At 54.4% G+C, this 12,804-nt stretch overlaps 1 long non-coding RNA gene and 1 pseudogene across 1 annotated transcript; one reads left to right on the forward strand and one right to left on the reverse strand.

Annotated features, from left to right (window-relative positions):
• Window positions 1-12,804, reverse strand: part of LOC138514443 (zinc finger protein 91-like) — a 234,691-nt pseudogene that overhangs the window by 209,563 nt on the left and 12,324 nt on the right.
• On the forward strand, window positions 10,357-11,140 carry LOC138513133 (uncharacterized). The gene is made up of 2 exons (XR_011281723.1): window positions 10,357-10,647; window positions 11,030-11,140. It is a non-coding gene; the product is annotated as an uncharacterized lncRNA (long non-coding RNA).

Here is a 12,804-nt window from a genome sequence, read left to right on the forward strand (position 1 = left end):
GAATAGGCTGGGTGTGCCCTCACAGGTGTACCCTGTATACCCTCCACGGCCCCTGCAGGCAGCCCACAAAACAGGGGACTACCCTGCACACCTGATCATGTCCCCCTGCACCCCCATCCACCAGGGGCACCCTCCACCAGGCCCCCACCCATGTCTCCCACCACCCCCACCCCCCAGCAGTGCAGGGGCACCTGCCAGCAGGCCCCCACCCATGTCTCCCACCACCCCCAGCCCCCATCCACCAGGGGCACCCTCCACCAGGCCCCCACCCATGTCTCCCACCACCCCCACCCACCAGCACTGTGGGGCACGTGGCCAGCAGGCAGTCAGGCAGCAGCAGATGGCAGGTGGGAGCGTGCTCAGGGCTCTGGGGGACTGTAATTTGGCCTCCTGGCCAGGAGCGTGGTCTTTCGTGTTTGAACGCGTGGACAGCCTGATAGGGAGTGATTTTGCACGTGAAAATCCCACACTCAGCGAATCGCGCGAAAACCCGTCACCAGCATATGTGCGTCTATAGTTACCTGCACGTGCAGTGTCAAAGCGTGTAATTGGTGAAAATGGATCTACACGCAGGAGTGACAAAGCGTGTGATTGGTGAAAATGGATCTACACGCAGGAGTGACAAAGCGTGTGATTGGTGAAAAGTGAGCTACACGCAGGTGTGTCAAAGCGTGTGATTGGTGAAAAAGGATCCACACGCAGAAGTGACAAAGCGTGTGATTGGTGAACATGGGCCAAGCACGTACACGCCGTAAGTGACGCTGTACGTGTGGGCCTGTATATAAGGTAGTGTAGAACACCATATCCTTGTACGTGCTTTTCGTGGAGAGCGAGTGGGTGAATTCTGTACTTCTTGTCGTTTCACACGCGATTTACTTCACAGCGTTTCCAGTTCGTACTCCCTGTTACCTCTGACAGCTTTTTCTCTTTTTCCTCTTGTACTGGTTTACCTGGGCCTGTTCCCTCAAACAATGTCCCCTTCTACTGTTGTCCTGTCTCCTCAGACAGCGTACACATCTTCTTTTGGCGGGGGTGTTGCCAACCAAACGCGCTCATTTTTCACGCTCTTTTACCTGGCAGACGGTGAGTCACGCACGTATCTAACTTCTGTGCTTGCCCCGTGTGTAGCCTACCCCTTCAGAGGTCATTCTAGGCTGCGTGTGACACGCATACGTTCATTGTGTTACTGGATGCCACAGCGTAGTGCAGGGTTTTCCATCAGCACACGTGGTCTAGGAGGGGTATTGTGCACGTTCCTTAACTTTTTTGGGGTGCCTGTGCGTTGCGTGACCCGTCATCTTTCCCCAGGGGTGTCATATAGCCTTGCCACTGCACTAGGGTACGAATACCATCTGGTACCCAACCCCTTTGACACCCAATTGCCCAGGACAATTGTGCACACCGACTCCCATACGCACAATAACATCAGTGCCATGGTTGGGAGGCGTGCAAGCCGTAAGGGTGGCAAAGGTGGCCGAGCCACACGTGGTGGCCGTGGAGGATCCACTAGGGGACGTGGTTGTGACTTGCAGGGTGCCCCTGTCCCCCCCAGTCTGGAGGACCAGTCAGGGACACCCATGCCCCCCCCCCCCAGTTGAGAGTCACGTGGCTGATACCAACCCTGATCAGCCCTTGTCGGACCAGCCCATTGTGGCACCAGACCTGTCCGAGGGTGATCCCATCGCTGACATCCAGGTCAGCAGGTCCACTGCACGTGCACCGGTGCACATTGGTGTCATCAGGGCACGCGCATCTATGCCAGATAGGTCATCTGCTGGCCCCCGTAGCCAGGGTGTGTCTCCATCCACCCCACCTCTCATACACCCTGCCAAGACTGTGTCGGTCCTAGTTCATGCACCTCAGATCAGGCCTGACCCCATCCCACTACCCCCAATGCCTGCACCTACTCCCATGCTGAGTGTGCAATCCCACACACCCAGTACTGAGTCCACCACGGCTCCTGCCCCTAGTGTCCACAGCGGCGTAGGACACTCTGGATCCCCACCACCTTCCAAGCGCAAGAGGAAGAGTGCACGTCCGGCACAGGCTGATGCCCCAGGCACGGCTGCACAGTCCGGCCCATCAAGGAAGCCAAGCTTCACAGACGCCGAACTGAATGCACTTGTTCAGTATGTGTCAGATCATGATAGGGAAATGGTCATCGTTGCAGGGTCCAAGACCACACATGCCAGACGCCAGGCACACTGGCAGACCATTGCTGACAGAATAAGTGCCCTTGGAGTAGTGAGGCGCACAGCTAGTGATTGCCAGAAGCGCTGGAATGACCTTAAGCGCAGGGCAAAGGATAAGCTGGCCTCAAGTCATGCCGCAACCTTGGTGACTGGAGGTGGGTCCCCAGCACAGGAAATAGAACTCACACCACACGAGTCCGTAGCTGGATCCTACGTCACCGAGGGACAACTCCAAGGTGTGGGAGATCTCCCTGATTACGAGGCATCATCCGGTGAGTGCACATGCATGTGTGTATTATCCATGTGCATGGTGTGTGTGTGAAGCATTCATGTTGGGTGCCTGTCAAGGGGGTGTGTGGCAGAGTTGATAGTGGCACCCATGTGCCTCATCCAGTATGTTCAGTGCAACACCATCTGCCCACAGCACTATCCCTACTGGCAACAGTGCACATATGGCCCTACACCATGGAAGTTGCCCTTGAATTGTCATTTTGTCACTACATTGTTGCTCATACTCCCCTGTCTATTCATCTGATGTCTTACATACCATTCCTATACTTTCCCCCAGCCAATCAAGTTTCATCTTCACATGCCTGACATGCAATGATACCACATGCTAATGCGTCCTCTGTATATAAATGCCAACCAACATGCTGTCATAGTGTAGATGTTGCCTTGACATCCACCTCCTACCTGTGTGCTTTGGTACCGTCTGGTTTTGAGCCCCATTCCCTCACACTCCATGCTGCTCTTCATGGTCTATCTTCCATGACTTCTACAGTTCAGACCATCGTGCCCTACTCACGACACCTGCTTGCCAACAGTCAAATGAGGGCACCCTGCCCTCCAATGCGACCCACCCTATTGCTGACAAGTGCATCTGAGCCTACTCAAAGCTAACTCTCACTGACATCTGCTCATACATGCCTTTGCCTGTCCCATAGACCCTTCACATGGTCCCTGTCCTCTCTCCTTGCTCCTCTTCCACCATCAATGGTGGGACCCGTTGGGGTGTACTCCTGGCCTCCTTCCAATCCTCAGAGGCCACAATTGATGTGCATGGTAATGGGAGCATCTCAGTCCAAGGCCCTTAGGCCAACCTCATTCTCCTTGAGAAATGCTACCCACATCTCATCAACTTCCTTTCCTCTCCTGCTGTCCCCCCTCCTCTCTCCTCATCAATCCTGCACTGCCTCCCTGCACCCTCCCATGATCCTTCTCCGCCTCCCACTCCAACTCCCACACATGCTGCACCTCTGATCACTAGCACTCCCCGTAAGTCCTACAAGGCTGTCAACCTCCTCCACAATTACACTCCTTTCACTGCGGCTGCATCAGGCATTCCTCCGATATCTGTCACTTACATGAGGTTATGCACCTTGACATCCTTGGTCTCATGGAAACATGTCTGACGGCCAGCTCTGTCTGCATCCTTCACACACTCCTACCTGATGTTCAGGAGACCCTCTCCTTGGCCCGCCACTACTGTGCAGGGGGGGTGTGCCCTTGGCTTCCCTGAGGGTATTCCTGCCACTCCTACTTAGACCTACTCCACTCTGGAATGGCTTGTGTGACGTCTCTCTCTACCACAACTTGACATTCACAAACTGTGCGTACTGTGTCTGGGAAAACTGGTCAAATGTACTACTTCCTTTCTGAGTGTCCTCACCTCTCCTCCTCACTCATGTCCCCAGACACAGAAATCCTCTTCCTTGGTGCTGTACGCATCCACCTGCATGCTTGTTGACCCCCCCACGTGACCTTTCTGTGACCTCAGCAACTCCCTCTCACCCTCTAGACTCCCGTCTGTCCCTACTCATACTGCAGGGCACACTCTTGATGCTCTGATCTCATCTGACTTTCCCCTCTCCGTCCATCTCTGCACTCCTCTCTCCTGGAGTGATCACATTCTCCTCTCCTCCCAGCTCACCCTCACCACCCCACAGGCAAAGCCACCCTCACCACTGTCACACACCTTCTTGGTATTCCAACCCATGAAGTGTGTGTCAGTCGAGGCTCATGCTGCCAAAATCTCCCCCCCATCCAGCTCCCCCTTAGGCTCACTCCCATCCTGACAGGGCCCACTCCATGCTCCACTCTATGTCAGGTACACTGGATGTCTTTGCCACGGTCATGACCACCTGTCTGAAGCCCCATGCCAATGCAGAGTCCTGGCATGACTCGGATCTTGTGAACCCAAACCACAGGTGCCGGGTGGCAGAGAGGGAATGTCCTGCATCATGCCCATCCTCTGGCAAACTGGCCTGCCACATGCTCCAAAGGCAATAGCGCCTCACCCTTTTCACCAAGATGAGATCCCCAATCCAAGGGCACATATCTGCGGCATGTGACAACTCTGCAGGACACATAGAAATCTGCAAGGACCTTGCCGAGCCAGATGCAGTGTGTACCTCCCCTGTCCCCTCCAAGCCCACAGCACTGCATGATTGTCTCTGTACCCCTATAGGGCACCCCCCCCCAGCACTTGTCTGCGCCTAACACCATCTGCCCTTGACGTTAAGTCCTACTTACCTTGTACAGCACTTCCAGCCGCCACTTCCCCTTGCACTTCATTGTGCCACCCACCCCTGCACTTGCGTGACATGAATGACACCAGCACCAGTAGGATTGTTGACTGGCATCCCCTTCTGCCCCACCACCCCTCAGTGCTCCGCTGTACCTTCATACATTTCTGGACCGGTGCTTCACGAATGCTATATGATTCCTTTACAGGTGATGGGGAGGTGGAATCTCATTGTTTACTGCATTTAGTTGATGTAGACAAGGCACTGTGCATCGTGGCCAATTTGGACTAGCAGATCCATGTACAACATGTTAACTTATTGATGTGACGATGCAATGTCAGGACCAGAGTGGTTGAAATCCAAAAAAGTTGCCCTCCTCTCCCTCTTCACTTGGTGGCTATGTCACATGCCATGTGTGTGATGGCATGTGCCTTTGACATGGCAATCACCGGCCAATGTGTGATGGCAGTGCTAGGCAGCATGGTGAGCAGGCGTTGCTCTCCAATCTGTACATTGTATGCCCTGAGCCTCCCCTACAGACCCAGTGATGGTGAATGCATAGGAGGTCTCCCAGTCATGTGGGACATGTGTCGTAGAACTACTGCCTCTGTTGTTCATCAGCCCTTGTTGCATGCCATGGTGCTAATGCCTGTTTCCATTTTTCTCTTTCATGTCTTTGCAGGGGACGAAGCACTTGTTGATGCTGGGGATGTGGTGGTTGAGCCGTCCCAGGAGGGCAACCCGGGCCGACCTTCCACAAGTGAGGGACGTGGTGTGTTTGTGGGTGAAAACCCACAATTGCTGCAGGTCGTGCTGTCGAGGGGTGTCTCTGGGGGTTCCTCCCCCGAGCAGTATTCAGGTGTAGACTCGGAGGATGACACCTATGTGCAGTCGCAGGTGAGTGTTCTTGGGAGAGAATCTCCTCTGTCCGACCCACCTGCAGCCGGGCCATTGCCCTCAATGGGGATGTCAGTGTCGGCAGCTCAGCCTCCGGTGGTTACGGATGCAGGGCCACACCACACAATCTCTGATCCTGTTCCTGGGGCTGCAGATCAGAGAGGGAATGCAGTCCTGCAGCCTGAGGCCTTGCCGGCACAGCAAGGCGCAGTCCGCCTTGCCCCAGGCAGGTGTGGTGCCCGTCAACGTGGTGGCCGTATGCCACCTGGCAATACCGCTTGGGAGCAATCCATCTACGGTATGGCCACCCAACAGGCAGCATCATCCGAGATGATTGCACAGGCCATGGATAGGGTGGCCACTTCCATTGTCCCCCCAGAAAGGCTGATGGAGTGACTGGAGCAGGCTACAGAGTCCATCTGCCAGGCACACAGGGAGGATATGTTGGCGTCCAACATGGACAGGCGGGCGGCACTGGCGACTCTGCGGGAATCACTTTCCATGGAGTCCCAGCGCCACAGGGAAGGCCTGAGGGAAGAATTCCATCACCTCAGGTCGACCCTGTTAGAGCTTGAGGCTTCATCCCATAGAAGGACAGAGGAGCAGCTGGAGCGTCTGACACGGACGCTCTCGGCCGAGATGCAGGCAACTCGTGCGGAGGTCAGGTCATCCCGGAAGTTACTGCATGGGGACCTCCGCATGATTATAACCCAGAACCAGAACTACCAGACCCGCCTGCTTGCAGCCATGGAGGAGCAAACTCGTGCTTTGCGTGGGCTGCCTCCCATTGTCACACCATCTTCTGAGGCAGCTCCCCCACCTCCTGAGTCAGCTGCAGGGTCTGGCCAGAGCGATAGCGACTCATCTCCCACAACAGAGTAGCCGTGTGGGCCACGAGCCTATGGGGTGTTTTAGTTTCCCATGATCCACACAGGTGGATTGTGGCGTGCATCCTGTCCTCGGACCTCATAGGTGCCCCCCCCCCGCCGGCCCTTTCATGGCCATTTTTTCTCAATTTTCTTTTTTCTTTTCCAAGAGTGTTGCCTTGTGTGGGTACCTGGGCATACACTGTATTGTGGCTGGGCACATGCAGGCTTGTCCTGAGTTTGGTTTCGATGCTTGGGTAGCAGACATCCACACCCCTCCTGCTTCCGTTTCCATGGGCTTGCAAAGGGTGTGCCCAAGTGACAGCAAATTACACGGTGACATTGGACTCCCATGAGCTGTTGGCCAGTCCATAGTCAATACTGTGTAGACATTCATAGTGTACATTGTTGTTGCACCTAACTATGCATGATGTTTTGATATGTGCCTCTACTTACATATGTTGCTCATGTTTTGCAGGTATTTCACACAGTTCTTCACACGGGCATACTCTCTGGAGTCAGACTACATGTCGGTAGATGTGCACTGACACTTTAGCGTGGCGCCATCACTGTACATCTGGACGGTGAGGACATACCAGCAGAATCAGGTAATGAGACTACCATTGATTACATGCATTGTGTCTTGTTTGGGTGGGCTTCAGGGTGGGTTGGTGTGTAATTTGATTGAAATTACTCTTACACAGGTGTGTAGTAGTGGCTCCAGCGCGGTTAGCTGTTCAAGTGCGGCTATGTTCCATTTGGGGCACTGCTATTTGTGACACTGGTGTCATGTTGTGATGGCCAGTTTGTTTGCTCTCACATACCATGACATGGTGTCCTCAGTGGCGGGACTGTGAAGGGAATGGGTGACATGGCAATGTTGTCATGTAGTGAATCGCCTGTGGCAATGCATATTTGATTGATGGAGTTGTGTCTTTTCGTTGTGATGCATTGCTGGTGTATGTGTAGGTAGGGGTGCACACATAGTGACACTTCCATGTTAACAATCTCAGGCTGATGTGTATCTGACAGTTTATTGTCAAGTAATATTGTGACATTGTCAGGTAGTGTCATCATTGATTGTCAGATGGTATGTGCCAGAGCAGTGTGCACTAGCCAGCACTGTGATTCCTAGGTGAAGAAGTTGGCCACCAGTTGCGTACGGGCTGCCTCCCCCCGTGCCCTTTCCCCTCCCATGCGCAGCGGGCGTGCATGTGGTTGTGGATGTGGGGGCACCACCATGTCCACGGGCAGGCCCCGGCGTGTTGCAACGTTGTGCAGGACACATGCTGCCACTATGATCCTGCACACTATTCGGGGAGCATATAACAGCTGCCCGCCAGAACGGTCAAGGGAGCGAAAGCGTGACTTCAGCACTCCGAATGTGCGCTCCACTATGCCCCGTGTTGCAATGTGGGCTGTGTTGTACCTTACCTCGGGTGGCGTGGTGGGGTTCCGGATTGGGGTCATCATGTGGGGGCTGATAGGGTAGGCACTGTCCCCTGCGGAGGTGGTGATGGGTATCATTAGTGGTGTTGTGTCATGACCCAGTATCTGACATGCATGCATGTGCAGTGGCATTCATGCTCACCAAGCAGCCATGTATCTCCAGGCTGGCCAGCCTCTAGGTCCCGGCATAGGGTAGACATTCTGTAGATGAAGCTGTCGTGGGTGGACCCGGGATAGTTGGCATATACTGATGTGATTATTCCCTTGGCATTGCATACAACTTGCACGTTGATGGAATGCCAGTGCTTGCGGTTTCTATAGATGTGCTCTGTTGCCCTGGGTGGACGTAGAGCCACATGTGTGCAGTCAATTGCACCAAGCACTTTGGGGAATTGAGCCACACCATAGAATTCCTGGATGCACGTCCGCCTTTCTGCATGAGTCCTGGGGAGATATATGTGCCTGCGGACTGATGGCCGTGCAGTGATGATGTTCAAGACCTGGTGTAGGCAGCGTGACTGCGTGGCCTGTGACACACCACCCACTATGGCACTTGTCCGCTGAAAGGATCCAGTGGCCAAGAAGTGCAGTACATTCAGGACCTTCTGCAGGGGGCTGAGTGCTTGGGAGCACAGGGTGGGTGATGTGAGGTCATCCTCCCACTCACTGACCAGGTCCAGTATGATGTGTGCTGGAAACCTGTACCTCCCATACACCTGGTCATCAGGCATCCCGAATAGGCTGGTTCTGGGTGTGAATATTCTGGCCCTGACTCTCCTCCTCCTCCTCCTTTGGTAGCCCACTGCCACTGCTGCTAGGAACGGTATGTTCATCCTGGCATCTGGCTTGTTTATTGAAAAGTGCGCAAATTAATGCCTTGCGCGTGTTCTAGGCGAGCGTGTGACCCTCGCACCCCTGGAATCTAGTTCCCACTCCAATAGCGTGTGGAAATTCCCACGCAGCAGGCATACAGGTGCGCTGACGTACTTGCGTGTGTAAGTGGCCGCGCACCCCTGAAATACACGTACATAGGCCAATGGCGTGTACGCGCACTTTTGGCCAATTACACGCGATGAAATACACGTACATAGGCCAATCGCGTGTACGCGCACTTTTGGCCAATTACACGCGATGAAATACACGTACATAGGCCAATCGCGTGTACGCGCACTTTTGGCCAATTACACGCGATGAAATACACATACATAGGCCAATCGCGTGTACGCGCACTTTTGACCAATTACACGCGATGACACTCTGACGTGCAGTATTTCCACGTGTGCTCCGTCATCACGTGCTGAGTGGGGAACGCCCGTGCGGATCACGTCAGACGCGCTTACGCGGTGAGGGACTCTGGTCCAATAGATTCGCGTATGCGTGCTGACGCACTTACGCGCTAAGGGCCTTTCCTCGGATTTCACGCTGACGTGCAGGAATTTCACGTGCCAAATCACTCCGTATCAAGCTGGCCACCCGAAAACACACGGAACACCACGCTCCTGCCCAGAAGGCCGAGTTACTGCCCCCCCAGTGCCCTGAGCAGCCTCCCACGTGCTATCTGCTGCTGCCTGCCTGCCTGCCTGCCTGCTGCCACCGTGCCCTGCCATTTGGTGCCTGCACATCAGCCATCTGCAGGGGTCCAGTTGCTGTGTCCACCCCTGCTGGAACTGAAGACTCCCAACTGGGATTACATCGCTCCACAGCCCAGCCCCAGGACCCAGTTGCCCACCCACACCTGCCTCTGGGGTTGCCATGTCGGGCACTTCCACATCTGGCACCAGTGGCAACCCCAGGCCAGAGGGGCAGAGGGGCACCAGCTTCACTGCCACCGAAGTTGGTGTCCTGGTGGAGCATGTCCTGGGGCAGTATGATGCCCTCTTTGGATCGTCCCGCGCCAGCAAGGAAGGACGGGAGAGGATCTGGGCCGACTGTGTGGTTGCCATCAACGCGGAGGGGGTGGCAACCCGCAACGTCCAGAAGATCAAGAAGCGCTGGGAGGACTTGAGGTCCAGGACCCTTGTGAAGGCCCGGCGCCTCGTGGAGGGGGGCCGGGGCCGCATGAGTTCCATCCAGAAGAGGGTCCTGGAACGCGTACGCCCAGCGCTCCACGCCCAGGTCCTTGAGAGGGAGGCCCGTCTGGAGTTGAGCGGTAAGTGTGCAAGCATTACTGTGTGAGACAGGGCATGTTGCGGTGTGCTGGTTCTATGATACTTGCCTGTATGTGTGCCATGGGCCATGTATGCATGTATGTGTGCAGGGACATCATGGTAATGCATGTGCGACCAGTGATGTGTGACCCACATGGTTGTTGCATGTGTTGAAATGCGTCATGGGGAGGCCTATGCAGATTTAGGACATGAGAGCATGCCAGTCTCTGTACCTGGACATGGATGGGGGTGAAGGATGGGTGCTGATGCCAGGTACAATTGTCTTCACTACGGAACTTATAATGAATTGTTTTGAATAAGGCAGAAATGGCCTGTGACCATTAAGAAGAGTTGTTTTGCCCGTTTGGTGAAGGGCGGGATTTATTCTCATGAAAATGCCTAGTTGCCACAGGCAACCTTGATATACACAATTAATGTATATTCTAAATTGGACAATCAGTTTTATTTACCTTCGCTACTTACATTTTTTGTTTAGATTGATATTGGGGATTGCACCCCGTTACTACTACATGGACAAATAGTCATAAGAACTGGTTACATCAAATTTCGGGTAAGGACATCCACCAAGTTGTCAGTTTGTCTCAAGGGACCATTGCAGAATTTGGTTATATTATTCAATGAATTGAAGAATAATGATTACTAATGGGTTCTTTTTTCTTTTTGTTTGTGTTTTTGTTTCTGTTTTTTGTGCTCTTTTTCTGTTTACTCAAACATAACAATGTATTATGATATGTTTGCCTATTTTTCTACACCCATGAACCCTTCCCTTTTGCCCATCCTTGTTTTTCTGTCTAATTTCTTTCATGTTATTATGCATATTTTGTGGTCACGATATTTGAAAACTGGTATTATGTTATACTTTATGATGTCGTTCATACAAATTGTTTTTTGACTATGATATATTGTATGTCCTATATTACAATTATGGGTAGCCCGGATTTGAAAAAGGCTCAGTGGAGCCGAAACATGTTATCAATTATGGGCTCAATGGTCATGGATGATCAATAAAGCATAATCTAAGATTTAACTCAACTTGAGTTGTTGGCGCAGAGTCCTGTATTTTCATTAATTAATTTCTTCAGGTACATATATGGTAGCCATGTCTGTGTGCCTGACCTGCGTGTCTGTGACTTGTGCATGCCATGGATGCATGACACATGTGTGTGACAATGCACAGATTCAGTGACGCACCCAACTTACCCTTGTTTCGCCTGTGTTAGTTGTGTTTGGGGCCAGATGGATGTGACTGAGGTGAAGTGTGTGCATGTGATATGCATGAGCCATGATGCATGTGAGTTACATATCATTGAATGTTTCAAGAGTCAATTGGACATGCATGGAAATGTGCATGGCATGCACCATGCCTGTTACTGTGTGTGTTTTGCCTGGACTGACCGATGTGTTGTGGAGGGACATGATGGAAGTGTACTTTGACAGGGGTGCTCATCTGCTATTGCTTCCTGTCTAGGGGACCATTGTACAGTAGCCTGATGCTTGTGTCCTTTGTCTCCCTCTACGCAGCGGCTAGTGAAGAAGAGGGCGGAGACGGCGCTGTGGAGCAAGGCGGCGGGGATGCCCCCACGGCTGCAGCGGAAGGGGTGGGTGAGCCCCCACAGGGGCCTGCTACGGCGGGAGACGGTGAGGAGCCATCCAGGTTGGTGGTTTGCACAGAGGAGGAGGAGGCCGACACTGGTGCACACATGGGGCCTGGTGGGAGCATCCCTGCTGGTGCAAGTGGTGCAGTCCAGGGCCAGGGGCAGGAGGCAGCACAGGTCACCGTGGAGGTGCCTGTGCATGTCGCTGTCCCTGACCCTGTGAGTGCACCACCATGCACCAGCAGGGATGCCCCGTCCCAGGCCCGTCCGCAGGTAGAGGGGATGTCCATGTCAACTGACTCCCCTCCACCTGCGGCCGTGGGAACCCCTGGCCGCGTGGAGCAGGTCCTGATTGGGGTCGCGATGCGCACGGCTGTGATTCGTGATGACGTGCGTGCTTCCCGGGAGGAGCACGCACGTCATCACGAAGTGCACCGTGCCGACGTGGCCCAATTGGGATCGGCCATGTTCGGGGGGTTCCTGCATGTGTTGGCCAATCTGACGGCCCTCTCCTCCTCTGTGCAGGCTATCCACCGGTCGTTCTCCTTGCCGTCTTCCTGCCCAGATGCCACCATGGCCCCCTGTGGACCTGCCCCGACCAATGCAGCCAGCTCGGTGGGGATCCCATCCCTGCCACAGTTGGGAGTCGGAGGTCCAGCAGGGGTGGACAACACAGCAAGTGGACCCCAGCAGATGGAAGATGTGCCGGCATCATCGGGCAGGGCACGTGCACGACGGCGTCGGTGGTTACCATCAGCCTGGATGCCGTCGTGCTGGCAGAGGCAGTGGCGTCGGAGGCAGCAGCGGGCTCGACGTGGGAGGCATCATGGCTCAGGGCCATCAAGATCAGAGGGGCAGGCATCGGCCGGAGGGCAGGGCAACCCTGGCATGGCGGTGTGTTCCGTGTGGGAGGAGTTTGGCCAGCGGATAGGTGCGGAGCGGCAGCGGGCGGAAGAGGAGCGGCTCGCCATGGCCAGGGCGGAGATCTCCATGCGTCGGGCATTGAGGCGGGCTGAGTGCCTCGAGGAGGCTCGCAGGGATTTTGGTGAGCACATGGGGTTGTCCCTGCGAGACCTCGGGGCCAGGACTGAGTCCCGCCTCCAGGACATTGA

This window comes from Ambystoma mexicanum, chromosome 12, assembly GCF_040938575.1.
Source record: "Ambystoma mexicanum isolate Mex_15411 chromosome 12, UKY_AmexF1_1, whole genome shotgun sequence".
Lineage (NCBI taxonomy): Eukaryota > Metazoa > Chordata > Amphibia > Caudata > Ambystomatidae > Ambystoma > Ambystoma mexicanum.